Source organism: Pan paniscus, chromosome 17 (genome assembly GCF_029289425.2).
Source record: "Pan paniscus chromosome 17, NHGRI_mPanPan1-v2.0_pri, whole genome shotgun sequence".
Classification (NCBI taxonomy): Eukaryota; Metazoa; Chordata; class Mammalia; order Primates; family Hominidae; genus Pan; species Pan paniscus.
Window position 1 is genome coordinate 32433417 of NC_073266.2, and position 20710 is coordinate 32454126.

Sequence of the window (20710 nt, forward strand, 5' to 3'; positions counted from 1 at the left end):
GCCATGGACAGGTACTGGCCCAAGGCCTTTTAGGAACCAGGCTGCACAGCAGGAAGTGAGCAGCAGGCTGGTGAGCATTACTGCCTGAGCTCCACCTCCTGTCAGATCAGCGATGGCATTAGATTCTCATAGGAGTGTGAACCCTATTGTGAACTGCACATGCGAGGGATCTAGGTTGCACACTCCATATGGGACTAATGCCTAATGACCTGAGGTGCAACAGTTTTATCCCAAAACCACCCCTCGCCCAAGCCCCTGTCTGTGGAAAAAATGTCTTCCACGAATCTGGTCCCTGGTGCCAAAAAGATTGGGAATCACTGTTTTAGAATATAGAGCAGCAGTCCTGAAACTAATCAGCAATACAAAACTACACATAGTAAAGGTCTGGAAGAGTTAAACAGAGTGAATATTTTAGAAATGGAGAAAAACTGAAATATATTCACACACAAATGCATTAATCAGACACTGATAGCATGAAAAGGCGTAGGCATGTCTGAAGTTTATGATTTGTTTTGAAAAGATGAGATGAACCTTGGTTTTCATTCGATGCGGTGAGGTCTGTGGGGTTTGGGGCCAGTGGATGCCCTGTCTGAATTTAGAGACCTCTCAAAGGAGAGGCAGAGGTGACTCTTCTTAACCAAAAAGAGAGTGTCTTTAAAGTAGATCTTTTTGTGACATTTACCTGGGCGATCAGTGCTGCAGCTATCCAATGGATGCTTAGCTATGTGTTCCAGTTCTGGAATGTCATTTTTCCAGGATGATGTCTTGTTTTGTTTTTACCAGAACCAGGACGCTTGTTTTCTCATGCTCTCTGCAAAATTGTAACTTTACTGAGGAATTTGGAGAGATCCTATCAGTATGATCTCCCTGAGGTGCTGAGAGGAGGTGCTGATGGGAAGTCATGAGTAAACAGGGAAAAGAAAAGCCTCTTGGAAGGGAGGGCTATAAATTATTTTTAAACCCCCTCTGTGATTATTTAGCTAAATGCAGGAGGCGTAGTGAACTTTATTTTCAAGTGTGTAACCTTTTCACAGTCATAAACTGCATACCAGAATGTGCAGTGGTTTTAATTAACCACCCTGTTGTGTGAAACCAAAAACCAAACTGAATAGGAGGGTCTTTTTTAATACCCATTGATTTGAGTAATTAGAAAAAAAAAGGAAGCATTGTAAGCAGCATTCTGCAGCTGAATTTATCCCTGTCTTTTTACTTTTAACTAGAGTTGGAGAAAAAAATGTAAATTACACTATTTGGTTTCATTTCTTAGTTTGGAAAAATGAGTATGACCAGTAGTAATTAATTAGCAGAGGCACTATTTATGTAATGGTTTCTTTCAGATAGTGTACCTTGACGGGGGAAAGTAGGCAGTTTGCATATTTTGTGGGCTTTAGTGACTATGATTTAGCAAAACAATATCCTGGAATGTATTAGGAAATAAAAATGACAGATTCATCTTGCTGTATTTTCTGCCCTGAAAAGCTATTTATGTAAGTATAAATGCTGTATTTGTATTGTAGTACAAAGATAGCTGCAAAAGATGGGCTCCTTAGTCACTGTTTTTGAGATGACAGTAAAACAGGGAAAACCAGGAAACCACCACCTGTGTTGTGATTATCAACTCCATATAAAACATGCATGGATATGCTCTCATTTTAAGAAATTCCAATCGATGACCATCCAAATTGCAAAATGCGTAAGTGAGGGTAGTTGTGAACATTGCAAAAGAATGCTGTCAAAGAAGTAATAAGGCCGGACGTGGCGGCTCACGCCTGTAATCCCAGCACTTTGGGAGGCTGAGGTGGGCAGATCACCTGAGGTCAGGAGTTCAAGACCAGCCTGACCAACATGGTGAAACCCGGTGTCTACTAAAAATACAAAAATTAGCTGGGTATCTTTATTTTTAATCTTGGTGGGACTTCTTCCAGTGTGGGAAAAGTGATCAAATAAGTCACACAGGTAGGTTTTTTAAAGGAGACTAACAGACTTGTAAAAAGAGTAATAGCTATGTATTCGCACAGGCATTTTGTTGCAGCTGAACTGCATTGGGTTCAAATAATAAATCTACCACTGAAACACTGCACGAACTTGGGCAAATTACCTAAGTTTTAAACTTCAGATCCCACTTGGAACATACAGGATAATTGTACTCTTCCCCGCGTGGCTGAAGACAGGTGAAGTGTGAAAGGTACAGCCCCACACAGGCACACAGTTTATTATCACGGTATATGAATACGGTTTTCAGTTACAATTACTTTAAATACCTCTTCCAGGCAACTTTAATAGTTGTAAACTATTAAACTCTCCCCTTCTTTTTACATATTTCCCACAATGTCCAGCATGGTGCTTATCAAAAAGGGGTACTTGATAAATGCTTGTAGCATTGTTGAATTATTTGATCCTGATTTATTTACTTTCTCATTTCATAGAAAGCTAAATTAGTCCACAGGAAATTAGCCATGTATTTCTACACTTTCCACTGGAATGTTCTTCATTCTATCAAAAGGAAAGAAAAGCTGGCTTACTTTCTGCAGATTTTTTACTTTTCCATTTGAGTTTTAAGGACTATTAAAAAAAAAAATAGGACTTTCTTTTATCTTCCCACGTCATGAATCAGTGCACTCAGATGCAAAGATCATTTTCCACTTTTCTGATCTTTTCCAGTTTTATTATCATCTCCAAAGCTAATGAGAGCCATTGCTCCCTATCTATTCTCTGCTACAGAAGTCAGTATGTCTAGCCACATAAATGATTTCTTTTAAACTCTTAGTATAGCCACGCCTTTACTGGAAAGGAGCAGGAAACAGCGCCCAGGGAGCGACCTCACTGTATTGAGCTGTGGCCTCCTACCAGGCATGCCTTCCTCAGGGCTTTGCATCTGTAATCTCACTTATCCTCGCAGCATCCCACAGGCCCTTGTTTTACCAGTGAGTAACCAGAGGCCTAATGGGATTAAGAAATTTACGCAAGGTCAGGAGGCTCAAAAGTGAGGGTGGGAAGAGTCAAACCCGAGCAGTGTGACTCCAAGGCAGGAATCTTAACCACTGCCTGAGGACTAACAGCAGCACCTCTGCCTTTCTATAGAAGGCACAAATATGTGCTCAGTGATACTTCTTGATACATAAAAGTAAAAAAGAGAAAACATTTTGAAATGCATAAACTTTGGATTTCACTCCTGCCTTACTTGTGGCCGGGTGACCCTAAGCCAAATCACGTAGACTTTGTGCCTTAATTTTCGCAAATCAACAACAAATTAAAATATACACCTTACAGAGATGTTGTTGGGATTCGATGTGATAATCCTTATAAAGCAAGTAAGTAGCACTATGCTTGGCACACAGGTGGATGATGAAGCTACTGTAAGACTGATTTTTAAAGACCTTTTGAGCAGTGCTAAATTAGAGCATCAAATATAATCTGTTGGCAGTAAGAAATCATTGGATGTCTATAAACTTGTCCCAGAGGTACATGATCAGATTTGTGTTGTTGAAAAAATGACTTTAAAAGCATTGTGGAGGCTGTAGTGAGTGGGAGCAGAATCAGAGATAAGGCACGTGGTCAGAAGCTTCCCTGAGGTCTTGGCAAAAGGAGGTGAAGGTTTGAGCAGAACGGTGGTCATAGACACAGAAGCACAGCTCCATGAATACTGCAGAGAAGGAACTAAAGGGATTGAGCTGCCATTTGGACATAAGGAAAGGAAGTGGTTACACATGGCCTTGTAATAGCAGCTGGGCATATGGTGAATATGGTGATGCTATTAACCACAAATAAGAAATACTTGTGGAGAAATAGATTGTACGGTGAAGATCATGAGGCTAATTTGAGAAAGGCTGAATTTTAGATTTCCTACCAAAAATCACAGAGAAAATGTTTATTAGAAATTGGCCCAGGGTACAGAAGTTACATCTGAGACACAGACCAACATTTGGGATTAATAGAGAGAGTGGCAGAAGATGCCTGGTAGTAAATGACTATCAGCATCATCACCACTACCACACTGGGTGTCCCAGCAGTGCTCAGCACATCTTTGTGGCAGGAGGATGAGGTAGAAGGGAAGGACTAGAGAGTGTGTGTAATGCCTGAAGAGAAAGTGCCTTGGAGAGGAGAGAGGCAGGGGAGGCAGGAAGAGCTGGCAGGGAGGCTGAGAAACCCGCCCCCCCACTGCACCAGGAGAACTGGGACCAGGGGTGCGCCATGCAATGGCTTCGATTCTCAACTTACCTCCGTTTGTCTATATTGAAAAAGATTTCACAGAAACCCCAAGGATCAGTGTCTTCCCTTTTGCGCACTCCTCACGAATAGTCTGAATGCTGCTATTTAGTCACTTCCATGCAGGGAGGGCCGCAAAAGGCAGTTGCCCCACTGGAGAGCAGCTCTTGTTGCAGGTTACAAAGGGGAACAGGATGGCATGCCGCAGTGCTTCCAACAGATTGTGTCTGAAAATGAGTGACTCATGGTCTTAGCTCTTTGTCACCTTCAGTCTATTTTTCCATTGTCCTTTTTCTGAATTTCTTCACCAAGCTTTGTGCTACCCTTCATATATATTTATTGGCAGTGCCTCCCACAGCTACATGGAAATACCCTGAAAAAGGGAAAAAAAGTTTCACCATCCTCTGCATTTCAATGAGGAGACTTGGGTTCAAGATGTGCCTTTGCCTCTGCAGAGCTCCTCCCCGCCCTCAGCCTGCAGCAGGCTAGCTCCTCTATCCTCACAGCCTGGCCCTGCTGTCAAGGTGCCCACTGAGCACCTCATTGCAAAACCCTAGGACTGTGTCCAGGGCTTCACTTACTTGACCATGGAAAAGCGCTGGGCCCGGTGAGACCGTTCCCACCTTCTTGAAATCTACTTTGGCTTCCCAGACATCATCCTAGACTCAATTTTCTCCCATCTGGCCTTTCCTTCTTTCTCAGATTCCTTTGCTGCCTCCTCTTTCTCTATCCGACTTCAAATATTATTTCGTGGAGCTCTCTTCTCTCCCAGTCTCTGAGTAATTTCACTCAGTCTTACGGCTAATGGCTTCCAAAGTTCTGTCTCCAGCTCCTATCCCCACCTTGACCTTCCTCTGCTTAGTGAGCACGTCCACCCCAGACATATGAAACTAATCCAAACCAAATTTATTATCCTATCTTCCAAGCCTAGATCAGAAAATGACTCCACCATCTAACCAATTGCTCAAGCCAGTAACCTACGAGCGTCCTTGACTCCTCTCCTTCACAAATCACCTATATCCAATTAGAAACCAAACCTATTGATTTTGCCTCCAAAGTCTTCTCTCCCTCTCTGCTTTTGCAACCTAGTGCAGGCCCCAAGAGTCTCCCTCACTTTGACTACAGGATGATGTCTCCTTATCTGGTCTTCCTGTCTCTCTGCTTACTTCCCTACATCTTATTCTCCTCGTTGCAGTTAAAGTGATCTTTCAAATCTAATCATGGCACTGAATGCTGAAATCCCTTCAGCAGCCTCTCCAGCAGCCTCAGAATAACCAGCTTTCTGGGACCTTCATGACCTGGTCCTTGCTCACGTCTCTATCCCCATCTGTCTCCTCTGCCTGCCCTCTCACCTCTTGCCTTTGCACATACTGTTTCCTCTTTCCAGAACCTGCTTTCCCCCTTCTTCTCACCTCCACCCAATACCTGACTATATCACAGCCAGCCCTCTCACCTCAGCCTGGACGTCTCTTCCCTCTTTAGTCTGAATCATTCCTAGCTCCTCCTCCCTCCATCCTTCACTACAATATGAAATGGAGCTTTGCTGGTTAATCTCATAAATCCTATAATCCCTATACTTCTCCAATCATAGCATTTATTATACTCTATTTTAATTATTTAACTGTCTCTCCTGTAGAATGTGAGCTCCATGAGGGCAGGGAGCATGTGTGTCTTGTTCCTCCCTATATCTGCATTGCCCAACTTAGGGTCTGGCACACAGTAGGTACTCAAGACACTTCCGAATAAATGATGCACCCTGGGAACACAGAGATGGACAAGAGGACATGCCTCCTGTTTTCAAGGACACAAACTTTTAAAGAAAGAAACATGAATAATTATCACATCACAAGTACTGTAATAGAAACACACATGATCTAAATTTGCACAGAAAAGGGAGTGGCTAACTTTGTCTGGAAGACATGAGTTGATCTTTAAAAGTGTGAGGAGCCAATATAAGATCCATCTTTGGACTTAGCTCTGCTACTAATTAGCTTTTCATCTTGGGTGAATTAACCTGACTTCTCTGAATTGTAATTTCATTCTCTACAAAAGTGGAGATAATACCTCACTTTACAAAACTGTAGGGAGGATTAAATAGACTAATTTAAAAGACATATATGAAACCTGGCACCTAGTAGATGCTCAGTAGATAGTAGCTATTTTATCATTTGATTGAATTTCATTTACACAATTCTTCTTGAACTAATTAATGCACCTGAAGACGAACGAAGAAAAAAGAATACATTTCTTGAATGTGACTAAAATTACAACTTCAGCTGGGTCAACATGAGGGGGTTTCTAAACTACAGTCTAATATGTAATTTACCATTTGCCTCCATTAAACTCTAATGAACTATTGAGAACCAAGGGGACAGTCCTTACACAAAAAGTCTTATTTTACCACAACCTAGGGAATTATTTGCACTGTTGCCTTCATGCTTAGAGTAACTTACTAGCTCTGGGTCATCTTTATTCATCCAGATATTGATTCTACATAATATCACATAATAAGCTCTCACCTCATCAGCCTAGTATACTTAGGGAGGTATACTTTAATGGTATAAAATCTGTGACTGTCCGTGAAGCAGCAGAAATGCATTTGAAGACATTTGCAATGAATACAATTCTGATTAAAAGCTATAGGTAATATCCATGCATCTCCCTTTGTTTCCTTGGGGGAAGACTAATGCACTATAAGCCTATCTTTTTGATGTTGATGATTAATCCTAAGAGATAATACTATGACATTTCTATCAACCACTTTCACCTCACTTTCAGGATGCCAACAAGTTGATTTCAGTTAGTTTGGGGTCCCTGAGATAATGTTAAGTCATTAATTAACTTGCGTAGCCTCAGGCATCTTTGCTGGAATCCTTGCTGCTGTCTCTTCCTGTGCTAATCAGAATCTTTGCTCTGATTGCTTCCAGACCTTAACTCTTTCAGAGCACAGACATGTCATTGGTTTGACAGTTCCTAAAAATTATCCAGTTGTCTAATAATTCATGCTACTGTTTAGATATTCAGAAGTCATTTGTTTACAAGAAGAACAAATTCCAACTGGCCCTCAGAATTCAGAGTAGAGCGGAAATGGTAGGGCTTCCCCTGTTTTAGAACATTTAAGGAATCACACAGTATGCCCACAGCACACGGAACGCCTTTCACTTCTGGATGTAGCTGATGCCACTAAAGTCTTTAGTACATGGTCAGTGGTAATGGCCATTCTAGAATCTACCAGGCTTTCCGTGGGTAGGAGAAGGGGTCGGTGTCATCCTTTACTTCAGAATTTCCCATGGTTCTAGCCTTTGCAGTGGGGGCTCAGCCCTGCTGTTCATCAGAATCACCTGTGCAGCCTTTGCTCACGTGCACATGCTCAAGCCCCACCTGAGACCAGTTCTGGAAACGGAGCCAAATGTTGGTATATTTTTCACTTTTAGGGGTGATTTGGATAAACAGGTATGGTTGGGAGTCACTGTCCTTGGGGTGGGCAGCCTCGGTTCGACTTTCCAGCTTCCTCTCCTGCTGCACTCAGGACTCTGCCCGATCAATCACTTGCACATCTCCATCTTCATGGTGTCACCTCTACCGTGAGCCTCCTCTTCCTCTCTACTGAAATCCCAAACATTTCTTGAAATAGTGGCTCTTATACCTTACTATGCGTAAGAAAAACCCTGGAACATCTGAAAGAGTTCTGTTTCCAGCTTTCCCTGCCCTAGAGGTTCTGCTTCACTGGGGCTGGGATAGGGTGTGCACAGGACATTTTTTTGTAAGCTGTCCAGTCAACTCCAAGGCAATCATGGCTCTGGTCTGAAAACGACTGCTTTCCGCTTTTCTCTGCACAACCTTCCCCAAATCCAGCTCTCAGAATTAATTGCTCTCATGCTCTGGTTTCTTGTCAGAACGACTAAATCTTTCACCTTTTACTAAAGATTCCCATGGAGAGGAACAGTTGTGAGTTCATAACCAAACTTTTTAAGGCCTTGCTTAGGCAGGGCTAAATGAAAAGTTTTAAAAAAAATAAAAGAATTAATTGCTCTTTCCTCTGATCAGAGCGCTTCACTCATCCCACTGGTGTGCACTCTCTGCATGATATTATGGGCTGTTACCCAAGGGTCTGCCTCCTCATTTAACGGGCAGTCCTCAAGGGCAGGGACCATGCTATCCTCAATTTTGTGTTCCTGCCCTTAATTCAGTGTCTGGCACAATTCAGAAAATGTATGTCAAATAGACAGTAGTGTTTTGTGACATAATATGTATTTATAATTTAAAATTACAGTGTAAAATTCTAGAAAAAGTAAATAAAATTCCGCAACTGCTGCTCTGTGACTCAGCGTCAGTGTCAAGAGGAGACTGTTTTCTTCTCGATTTGGGGCGGCTGTGGCGCCAGCATCTCTCACGCTGTCACTGCTTGAGAAGTGTCTCCAATCAGCAGCAGGCCCAGACTGTCCATTCTCATTTCAACTGCATTTAAATCCATTTTGCATGTTTCTTTCAACATCAGCTTTTGAAATCATTTTCCAAGAAGAAAACAATCTCTGCTGGAGATGCTGAATGCTTGTGGCCATTTTCTTCTTTCTTTTTGCCAGATTTCTGTAATGGGCAGGACCAGCATCCCGTGAAGGGTGTTGTGTTCACCTCATGACCACGGGCTCCAGGGAGATGGTGGGCTACATCGCTCAGCTCAGGTGGGCCGTTTACCACCCCCTCTGCTCTGGGCCATTTACCACTCCCTCTGCTCAGCTCTGCCCTGAGAGGCAGATGGTCAGGAGGCTGTGGTACCCCTGGCTTGGCTGCTTCTCCATGCCCTTTCCCCACAGGCTCTCTCTCCACAGCGTCTTTTCTCTGCCTGCTGCACCCCTGCCCTCTGCCCACCACTTGGCTCTTCACCCTTCAGGTCTCCGTTCAGCTATCATCCTCACCAGGAAAACTTCCCAATCCTCCTAAAATGAAGTCAGGGGCTCCCATGTTCTCCTATTTGTTTATCATAGGTTGTGTAGACTTAGTAAATCATGCTATTAGTTAAATCACCTGTTTGCCAGGCATGCAGAGTGGTATAATAGACTTTGGAGACTCAGAATGGGAGCAGGAAGGGGATAAATGATAAAGGATAAAGGATAAAAAGCTACATATTGGGTACAATGTACACTACTCGGTGTGTCTCTTTGCACAGAGACTGAGCTTTGTGCTTCCATTCCTGGGCTTCATGGGCCACAAAGGTGTCTTTGCAGTTTCATTCCTATGAAGAATATTTGAGTTAGAGATACTGAGCTAGTCCCTGTGGAACAATCAAAGGATAAAAACACATGCCCCTTACCTGCAGATTGCTTTCAGAGAAATTAAAGCCATAATCACACAGGTAAGATTACACAGATCAGAGCCAAATGGCGCCTAAGGAGTGACCATTGTAGTTGGTGTCCCAGTATCTGCAGCATGTAGTTCAAAATTCCAGCCGTCTCTCAAAGTCCACCTCCATCTGACCCCTTCCAAAGGCTCCATCCATGCCCCTGCTGCTCCCCTGGAAGAGTCCTCCTCTCTAAGCACGTGGTCTGTTCCTTGCCCTCCAGATAAACCATGCCAACCCCACTTCCACACCTTCCAAGCAGTGAAGCTCCACCTGGAGTATTTCCCTTGCTCTGTCTCCTGACATGCCCTGTCCTGTAGTGGAGGCCTGCCCTGACCATCCAGCCAAGCGTTCATCTTCTGCAGTGGTCACAGGACACTCAGTAGAGACTGCACCGAGTTGTGAATTTTTATTTTTATTTTTTATTTTTGAGACAGAGTCTTGCTCTGCCATGCAGGCTGGAGTGCAGTGGTGTGATCTTGGCTCACTGCAACCTCCGCGTCCCGGATTCAAGCGATTCTCCTGCCTCAGCCTCCTGAGTAGCTGGGACTACAGGTGCATGCCATCATGCCCAGCTAACTTTTTTTGTATTTTTAATAGAGACGGGGTTTCACTGTGTTAGCCAGGATGGTCTCGATCTCCTGACCTCATGATTCTCCTACCTCGGCCTCCCAAAGTGCTGGGGTTACAGGCGTGAGCCACCGCACCCGGCCATGATTAATTTTTTTGTAAGTGCTTTCTCCCCTCAAGCACCATAGTTTATTTCTTTTACAATTCCCAGTGCTCGGTGCAAAGAGTACTGGCTCAACAAATATTTGGAGATGGTAGTCACTTCTGGCTGGAGAAGTCAACAAAGATTCCTAGAGGATGTAACATAAAGGAAGCGTTGTTCTAGATCCCCCAAAGGCTCCTGGGACCTAAAACTCCAAGTTCCACATTTTTGGTATTGTGATGAGAAGAGTCTCTGGGTTTAGGTCTTATCTCTTGGTGGCACTGAGTGTTGACCATGGCTTGCCATCCACCCCCACCTTCTGCAAGCTTCTCAAACACCATGTCCTTCTGGCTTCCCTCCCACATAACCGCCCCTTCTTCTTCTTGGACTCCGTAACTCAAAATTTGATTACTAGGAACCCTTTCCTTTCTCCAGACCTTATGTCTTCTCTACACAGTCCCCCTGGGGGACATCATCTACTCCATGGCCTCAGTTAGCAGTGTTTGTGCAGAATACTTTGAAATCTACCTGTGTCTTCAGCCCTCATCTCTATCCTGAGCTCCTAACTCACAAATTCAGCTGCTTGCTAAATACTCCATTTGTATGACCCCAAGCACTTCCCTCATCATCTTTCTTCCCCGCAAACCTCCCCTTCCTCCCTGATCTCTGGGTCAGTAAAGGCATCCCCTTATATCCACCCACTTCAGTCCACTCCTACTGTGACTGCCTGAATCTAAGCCACCAGGATTTCTCACTTAATTTCTACAAGGGCCACTCCTCCCGCTCTTCCTGTTTCCACCATTGCCCTGTGTAACTAATCCTTTCTTCACACTGCACACCAAAGTGACATTTTTGAAAGTCAGATGTAATCAAGTAATGTTTCTGCTTGAAGCTCGCCAAAGTTTCCCCAATATTCTTGGGGTAAGGTCAAGTTTTCTTAACAAAACCCTTTGTCCTCTGTTCCCTTCTAGCTCCTCTTCCCCTATTCACCATCTCCTCTGCTTCCTGCCCCACTCTGAGCTCCAGCCATGTGGACTCTCTGTTCTGTTATTCTAGTCCTCCAGGTTCCTCTCACCTCTGGCTTCTGATCACATGCACACACGCCCCTCACTTTGCCATCCCCTGCTAATCGAGATTTGGATGCCAGTGCAGACTTCACTTACCCTGCAGCCATCTCTAACCTCATGATCTGGATGGGGCACGCTTTTCTTTTCTGCCTGAGCAGCCTCTACTTCTCCTCTCCAGGACCTTACCATTCTGTATTGTAGTTGCTTGCATAATTGTGTGCTCAGTAACAATTTGCCTACAGGATGGATGGAAGGATGATCTGTTTACTGAAAAGGTAGCTTCTATGAAAATCAGGCTTCTTCAAAGAAGAAGGCCCACATTATAGAGAATTCATCAGTGGTAGGTGAAATTTTAAGAGATGGTAGAGAAGTGCCACAAAGTATTTTACTTTAAGGATGCATTATGTTTGTGTAACCATTATATTTATACAGCACCTTTAAAACTCAGTTTTGTCCCAACAACAGCCCCATATGAGGCAGAAGAAGCAGAAAGAATTGATTTTCATTTACCAAAGAGAAAATCGAGGCCCAGAGTAATGAAGTCTCTGGCCAAAGGTCATACTGGGCTCTTGACTTTGAACTAGAAGAGAAGTCTTCTCATTGCCAGCCACAAGCCTCCACAGACCACTTCCCAGGCTGCCTGCCCTCAGAGTGGCTATGAGAAAACGGAGTGACTTTCTTCTCTCTACCAGGAAAGACCTGGTACCAAGAGAAGGAGAAAATAGTTGAGAAAGCATATCACAAGAATAGAACAAATATCAGATCAATCCCTTTTATCACTCAGTCATTCAGCAAATATTTCTGGTTGCCTAATACGTGCCAGATTTGAGGATCATCATAGACAAAACTGGAAGCTATGTCTGCCTCATATGTACAGTAGGAAAGCCAGACTAATCAAAAACATGGCAAATCATGCAAAATTCGAATTGCAAGACCTCTGAAAGGCAGGCATATGCAGTACTTCAAGAGCAGATGGCAGGGACGTGGGACCAGTCACAGAGGGCCGAGGACGCGCTAAGGAACTTAGGCGTTCACTGGGCAAGGGTGGGGCTAGGGCTGCCAAGGGTATGAGCAGAGTGAGAAGATGGGGAGAGATGGTGAGCAGGAATCTATGAGTGTCTTGGAAGTGGAAGGATCAGAAGAAGAGCACAGCTCCTCATCATCATAGAAAAGTGAAGGAAGTATTTAACTGAAAGTTTTTTACACATTGCGTTCTGAGTCAGCCCAAGACTGTGTTCCAGCCAATTGTAGCTGACAAGTGAGGGGAAGAGCAAGACAATGCAGGAAGCTGGAAGGAGAGAGAGCTGGCACGGAGAAGGAGCGGGTGAGTCTTCCCTTCACTATGATGTTCTAACTTTAAAAAGCTGCCTCCCATTGCCAGCGGGGCTGGGGTTCACCTGCCAGTGCCTGCCTCTAGGTCCCCATTGCAAGTCAGTCCACACTGAGACATTCCTTCTGGCATCAGAATTGGACCTACAAGGACCCTGCAGTGAGTGACTGGAAGGTTTGATTATTTGTTTCCCCTTAAAAGAGTGAGCCTGTGTTTGAGGGAACCACTTGGTCACACTGCTCCATCAGGCGAGGAAAACAAAGCCAAGACCTGAGGAACTGTGCTGCGATGGGGACCTCTGGCTGCCCCTTGGAGAAGAAAAATGGGAGAAGCAGAAAGAAGAGAGGAGAGGTGCCAGAAGCAAATTAGAGATGGAATGAGAGACAAGCTTGCACAGAGAGTAAAGGCACAGCATGTTTATAAAAGTGCACAGATCCACAAGAAACTGCACGTGTTCCCATGGATTCTTACAGAGAGTTTTTGTTCGTTTATTTGTTTGTTTCTTAGAGACAGGGTCTGGCTCTGTGGTGTAGGCTGGAGTGCAATGGCGCAGTCATAGCTCACTGCAGCCCCAAACTCCTGGGCTCAATCGGCTAATTTTTTTTTTTTTTTAATTTTGTAGAGACAAGGTCTCACTTTGTTGCCCAGGCTGGTCTTGAACTCCCAGTCTCAGGTAGTCCTCCAACCTTGTCCTCCCAAAGTGCTGGGATTATAGGCATGAGCCACTGCGCCCAGCCTCTTACAGAGAACTTAATACAGAAAATACCAGGGCATGCCATCACCACTAATCAAAAGAGAAACATGGTTAATCCTGTTGATTTCTGACAAAACTGACATTAAAATCTGATGTTTGTGTATGCTTTTAAAATTATCTACACCAGAGATTTGAAACCTGCAGTTCTTCTTTATCTCCTTTTTGTCGATTTGCTTGTTTCCTAAGAGATTTTTCTCCTCGTTGATATTTATTTCATCAGTTGGCAAACATAACTATACATCCCTCAGTGCATTTGCTGTGGCCCTCCCTGACAGCTCTTAGGATAACCGTTCCTCCATTCTTCATCTTGATTGTTTTGTGATCTTCACTCCGTGTTTTCTGCTTTTCCTCTAATCTGCGTCCAGTTTCTAGATGTTAGCTGTGCCAGGCTTTACAGCACAGGTACCTGAGCTGACTCCTGAAATGTCTCTCCTCCCATCTTCGTAGTCCAGCAGCCCGCAGGTTTAAGGAGTTATTTCAGATTTTATTTTTAAGGAAAACTTGAATTTAATGTGCTTCAAGCCAAAGAACAAAAGAAAAGGTTTCTGTCCAGAAGCAAAGTTTACTACTAATGGGAATCGGAAAAGCAGCCCAGGCCATTGTTTCAATAAACAGTGATGACTTTTCCTTTACTTAAAAATATCCCTTTAACAATTCAACTTCAGCCAAAACTCCTGTCACTTTTTACTATATATTTGTGTTATTACAAGAAACCATGAACATAGGGGAAACAGGCCTCTATCCTCCATGTCTAATGGGTCTGTTGTATGCCTAAAAGCCACCGTGTTTCCTTTGAGCTGGTCTGATTAATTGCTAGTGACTACTTGCTTGTTGAGGATGGAGAAGGAGTGGAGAGGCACCGAAGGGTATGATATGTCGCTGCCTTCACAAGGGTAAATAAATGCTGGCAACACCTTGGGGTGGGGAGTAGTTCATTTTGAGTAGACTGAGAGAGAAGTAAAAAGCCTTAGTTTCCAGGAAATATTAGAATGGGTAAATAAAAATTCAGATGGGGCTCAGTCAGAATACTACTCGATTAATACCACAGACTGAGCTTGTCACCTGTCCCCTCCCCTAATTTTCCCTTGAATTCCATAGAACTGTCTATGTCAGGTATCTGTGTACAGAAACTTTGGCCTCACCAGCAAATACTATAATTATTTTGAGGTCATGGGAGGATCCACCTTTATCTCTTGATCCTTTTTTTTATTGTTTATCTTTCTGAATATGCTATCATGGCTGACAGACTAAATGAGAACTTGTCACATGTCACTTTAGCTTGTCTTCTTGTGTATTTTCAGCCAGCATTAAAAACACATAGAGTGGTAATTAAGTCTTCTTTAGAAATCATTTCTTACTGGTGATGTGCTTTTGGTCCCTTGATGAGACACCGTAAGTTGATAAATTATTCTGTTGACAGCAGTAACAACAACAGAGTCTGCATAATTATAAGCCCTTCCCATGCCGGCACTTAGCAAAGTCATTATCCAGGTTGACTTCCCCACTTTGGAATAAGGAGACCAACATTAGCAGATTATCAGAAATATTCTTGCATTCTGTATTTTGGAAGGTGTCACTGAATCACTTGACAAGTGAAGGGTGATTCTAAAGTCATGGGCATATTAAAGAAATGTTCTTCTTGATGTTTAGCCTTGCCTCATACTGATATTTTATTAAATTTGCTGTCGTAGTGAGGGCTGGTTAGGTATAAACCCACAGGGAAGATCCTATGTTTTATTTTGTGAGGAAAGACTTTCTATTTATTTTACTTCCATTTTGCTTTTTTTAAAAAAATAAATAAATAAATTAGACTTCTTCAAGGAAAAAGATGTTATATTATGTAAATAAAAGGAGACAGATGGGTTAAAGCGGGTTGCGGGGAGGATATTTCCATTTTAGCTCAGCTTTGGAAATCTAGGCCAACACTGATAAAAATTGAAGAAACACAGATTGAAACCAGATCTGTCACACAGGAGAAATGTGCAGTATTAATACCGCACATGCAAGTGGCGCTGACTACAGCGATCATTTATGCAGGTGGTGGGGAGGCTCCTTTCCAGTTGTACTTGTTGAGGCTTCATTTTTTTTAATAAGTTGAGTCATCACTGATGAAAAGGAATCACCATTTTTCATGTGAAATTTGGAGGACATTTTGAAGGCACAGCACAGATCCTCTCTGAGCTGCCTGATCCTTCACATTCATCCTGGGTTTCTTATTAGATTAGCAACATTTTAAACTCTAAACTCCAACTTGGTGAGATTTTCATTAGCACTTCTTATTTCATGTTCTGGCTTTTATATTTTAATGCCTGTCTTATCAAGAAAGAGAGAATAGAGGCTTTTTAATCAGAAATGTATTACTTTCAGTTTACCACCTTAAAAAAAAAAAGACTTTGCACCTTGTTGAACATCCAGTCAAAACTAGAATTTAAAAGCATCATGGAAAACACGACAAGGATACAGAAGGCAAACATCGATTTTAAAGAGCCAAAAAAAGACTGGTGATGGAGGGTTAAAGTATGTTTCTTAAAGTCTAGATAAGATGACTGAGGAACTAATGAAATATGATTCTTAAGTCCATAGCTGACTCATAAGAGATAATGGGCAACTTTGTTTGTAGTCTCATTTAAGGCTAAATAGAATAGAACCAAATTAGATTGATTTAAATATCAAAGATGGAAGTTGTGCTAAGAATTCTCACACACACTTACAGGAAGCCCTTTGTGTCCTTACCCGCAACCACAGATTCAACCAACTGCTGACTGAAAACATTCAAAACAAGTAAATAAATAAAAGTAATATACAACAATAAAAATAACATAAGTAAAAAACTATACAGTACAATATTTGCATCATGTTAGGTATTATTAGTAATCTAGAGATGATTACAGGTATACAGGAGGTTGTGCATAGGTTGTGTGCAGATACACACCATTTTATATAATGGACTCAAGCACCTTGTCAATGGTATCCAAAGGGGTCCTGGAACCAATTTCCCCATGAATACCAAGGGGCAGTGGTACTAAAACTGGCTTTTAGGACCTTGACTTCTCCATGGACTTTGGAAGCACAAGCATTGTAATGTGTCGAGTTAGAGAGCCTTGAGTTCCTGGTGGAAACAGGGAAATTCAAGGCTCCTGGGCAGCCTGGACCCAGACCCTCAGGTCTTCACCCAGTCTGTCCTCTGCTGCCTGAGGACCAGAGACTGGTCTCATCCTGACTGGTCGTTGCTCCTCCAAGGCACATGGTGCTACTAACACCTACCTGTACTGTCAGCCTGAGGCCCCAACTCCTGGACTCACTCTCTGGCCCTTACGTTTAGGTTGCCATAGACCTCTTGTCCTGCCTGCCCATCTGCCTTTCTGTAACTAAGAATCTTTGCCTGCCAGATGCTCACCTTTCTTGCCACCCCTAGCCAAGGTCATTCTGTCTGAGGTCTGAACCCGCCTTATAGCTCACCCCTCCCGAGGTCTGTGTGGTTCCTCGCCACACCTCTGAGCTACTTGTGCCGAACAGGAATCACTGGTATTTATAGCTGGACAATAAGTAATTCCCATCCCACTGAGAGTGTTAAACCCTGAAATGGGTTCCTAAAGGAGGTCTATTGAAGTAGGAGAGGCTCTCCATTTGTCTGAAATGGTTTATGTCAATCCATCAGACAACACACAGACTGTTGCCTCATTCCTAGACTTAGCAAACATCAGGTTGTATAAAGGCATTGGCAAAAGAAAAGGGCCACATTGTAATAAACAGTACGCAGTTTAGGAATTTATACAAAATCCAAACCCATGATACTCTGGACTGAATGTTTCTGTTTTCCCAAATTCATGTGTTGAAGCCCTAATCCCCAATGAGGGTAGTAGGAAGTGGGGCCTTCAGGAGGCATTTAGGTTCAGATGTGGCCATGAGGGTGAAGCCCCCAGACACGATTATGCCCTTGTAAGAAAAGGAAGAAACATAAGAGCTCTTTCTCCTTCCACACACACACCTAGGAAAGGCCACGTGAGGATTCAAGAACTTCCCTCCCATCATCACAGCCTCTCCTCACAGGGCTTCCTCAGGTGGTGTTGAAGCCACCAATCTATAGTATTTTGTTGTAGCCCAAATTAAGACACCTGGATAGAAAGTTGTAACATCTCATATTGTTGAGGAGCCCACAGACATCTCTTGTCAGATACGGATCGACCTTCCTTGAGCTGTCACATGCCTCTAGAACAGCAAAAACCAAGCCAAGGCCAAGGTCACAGCCTTCCTGCAGAGGAAGAGTGGGGTCTGTAGTTACAGAGCAGAGTGTGGAGGAGGGCTCAGTGTGCTGGGGAGGGGGTCTCCCATTCTCACTCTGCAAGGATAGATCCCCGTGGCCACTTACCATTGGGATCAAAGAAAGGTCATATTTCCTTATGATTTCTCCAGATCAAGCAATGAGATAACAAAAGAAACCACATCTTACAGATCCTCTGGTAAAGCAAAACATAAAACACAACTATCTTAGCATTTTCTTTTGCCTTTTTAATTTGCTTTTTGAATAGGTAGCCAGTTCACATGGTACAAAAGTCTCATGTATCCTTGAGTTTCTTTAGGCATAAGCAAGCAAACGTAGTAGATTTTCTTATCCTCACCGTTTTTTAGCACAATAAGTAGCATGCTGTATGTACTGTTCTCCCTGGAATTTTTTTCACATAACAGTATATCCTGTGAATTTCAACCCACTCATAAAAAGGGAGCCTCTTCTTAGTGCCTAGAGGGTAGTTTTATAGCTCCATGGTAGTGTTCCACAGGATGGATATATCATTACATTACCACTCCTCCATTGTGGACGTTTGGGTATTTCCAGTCTTCTGTTATTACAAACAATGCTATGGTGAATAACCATGTACATGTGTGATTTTGCACATGTGCTAGTAGGCCTACAGGATAAATTCCCAAAAGTGGAATGGCAGAATGAAACAGAATATACATTTGTTACTTTAATAACCAATCACCCAACATACATAATATATTGATTTACATTCTTTCCTGTAATTATTGAGAATGCTTTTTTCTGAGTACCAATAAAACATGTTATCAAACATTTGAATTTTTTTCCAACAAGGTAAATTGAAAAATTTTATCTTGGTATAAGTTTAATTTGCATTTTCTTATCGTGAGTTTTTTTTTTAATTACAAGTAAGTTTTTATATTATGAGCATTTTTTCCATATGTTTAAGGGTCATTTGTGTTTGATTGGGCAATCTTTCTGTTGCCTCGTTAGTTTTTTTCTTAGCAGTTTCTAAGAGCTCTTTATCTTTATGCTTTAGGACACTAGATTTTTCTCCGTGATATGAGTCGCAAATGGTTTTTTTAAAAACCCCATTTTGTTGTCTGGCTTTTGACTTTACTTTTTTGTGAGCGTTATGTTTGTTTATTTAGTTGGTTGATTTAGGCTTCACTTGCCCTTGTTTACCAATTTTTTATTTACTCTTGGATTTAATAACATAGAGAGATCTTTCCCATGCTATGATAGAATTCTGCTATATTTTCTTCAACTTTTTTTATGGGTTTTATTGTTTACATGAAATCTTTTAGCCATTTGGAATTTATCCTGTAATATCATGTCAGCTATGAACCCAACTTAATTTTATTTGTTTTTTGTTCAGAAAGATACCCTGATTCAACACTGTTTACATCATTTCCTTACTAACTTGAGATGCCTCCTTAGCATGTACTAAATTTCCATAAATACTTGGTCTATTTGTGAACTTCCTATTCTGCTCTGTTGGTCTGTCTATGTACTTGTGCCACATTATTTAACTATTGAAGTTTCATAACATGCTTTAATATCTGCTAGATCAGTTGTAGGAGTGAAGAGAATTTTCCTTACTCTCCTTTCTGAAGGTTTGATAATTTGAGCCTATAAAACATCTGGCCCTTATTGGGTTATGGGGTAGTCATTTGCCTGCAATTCCTTCATGCTTATGTACGTTACTAAATTTGTATGCCAGTTTTTTTATATTAGTGAGAAAAATGATGTTTTCTTCTCCTCCCCTTCACACCAGATTTTACTCAATAATATTGCCTTAACGGATGTTTGTCTTTATACTATTAAATTTCTGTGTACTTCTGTTCTTTGATTTGTTGGCTTTGTATGATATTCTTTGACTCATAGTTCTTATATATCAAGCAGTCAAGGAGCATATTCTGTCTTTGACCTCATGCCTCCCTTTTTTCTCCAGTGTTCTCCATTGTCGGAATGCATGTTCTTGAACTGTTCTGTCCCCTTTGTCTTCTTTGTGTTTTAGACTTATACATACTCAGTGTTCGGCATCAGCCTTCTTGCTGCAGGGCTTCCCCTCTAGAGATATCCTCCAGAAGCACTAATGGGAACCATATTTCTTGAGTTTGTGTGTGTTTAAAACTGTCCGTAACCTGTATATTTGAAGGACAACTTAGACATAAAATTCATTCTTATGCTTTCTCTCCTTGCGTATGTTATAGATGTAGCTTCAGTGTCTTCTGTTTTTTTTTTAATTATGGTAAAATATACACAATATAAAATTTACCATTTCGAATGCTTATACACTGCTAGTGGGAATGTAAATTAGTTCAGCCATTGTGGAAAGCAGTGTGGCGATTTCTGAAAGAGCTTAAAACATAATTACTTTTCAACCCAGCAATCCCATTTTCAGGTACATACCCAAAGGAACATAAATTTTTCTGCCATCAAGATACATGCATGCATATGTTCATCACAGCACTATTCACAATAACGAAAACGTGGAATCAACCTAAATGCCCATCAACAGTAGACTGGATAAAGACGATGTGGTACATATACACCATGGAATACTACATGGCCGTAAAAAAAAAAAATGAAGTCACGTCCTTTGCAGAAACATAGATGAAGCGGGACACCATTATCTTAAGTGAACTAACACAGGAACAGAAAACCAAATACCACATGTTCTCACTTATTAGTGGGAGCTAAACATCGAGTTCATATGGACACAAGGAAGAGAACAACAGACAGCAGGGCCTACTTAAGGGTGGAGATAGGAGGAAAGAGAAGATCTAAAAACTACTTATCAGGTACTATGTTTATTATCTGGGTGGTGAAATAATCTGTACCCCAAACCCTCATGACATGGAAATTACCTATATAACAAACCCGTACATGTGCTCTTTTTGGTGTGTTTGTTTTTTGTGTGTTTTTGAGACAGAGTCTCACTGTGTCGCCCAGGCTGGAGTACAGTGGTGTGATCTCAGCTCACTGCAACCTCCGCCTCCCGGGTTCAAGCGATTCTCCTGCTTCAGCCTTCTGAGTAGC

The 20710-nt window shown here is 42.2% G+C and overlaps 1 protein-coding gene and 1 non-coding gene across 8 annotated transcripts in view; both read left to right on the plus strand.

Moving 5' to 3' along the window:
* The window catches only part of L3MBTL4 (L3MBTL histone methyl-lysine binding protein 4), a 476247-nt gene that overhangs the window by 405229 nt on the left and 50308 nt on the right, over positions 1–20710 (plus strand). The window lies entirely within an intron of this gene.
* On the plus strand, positions 8083–8199 carry LOC112437839 (U5 spliceosomal RNA). Its single transcript, XR_003026340.2, has one exon. It is a non-coding gene; the product is annotated as a U5 spliceosomal RNA (small nuclear RNA).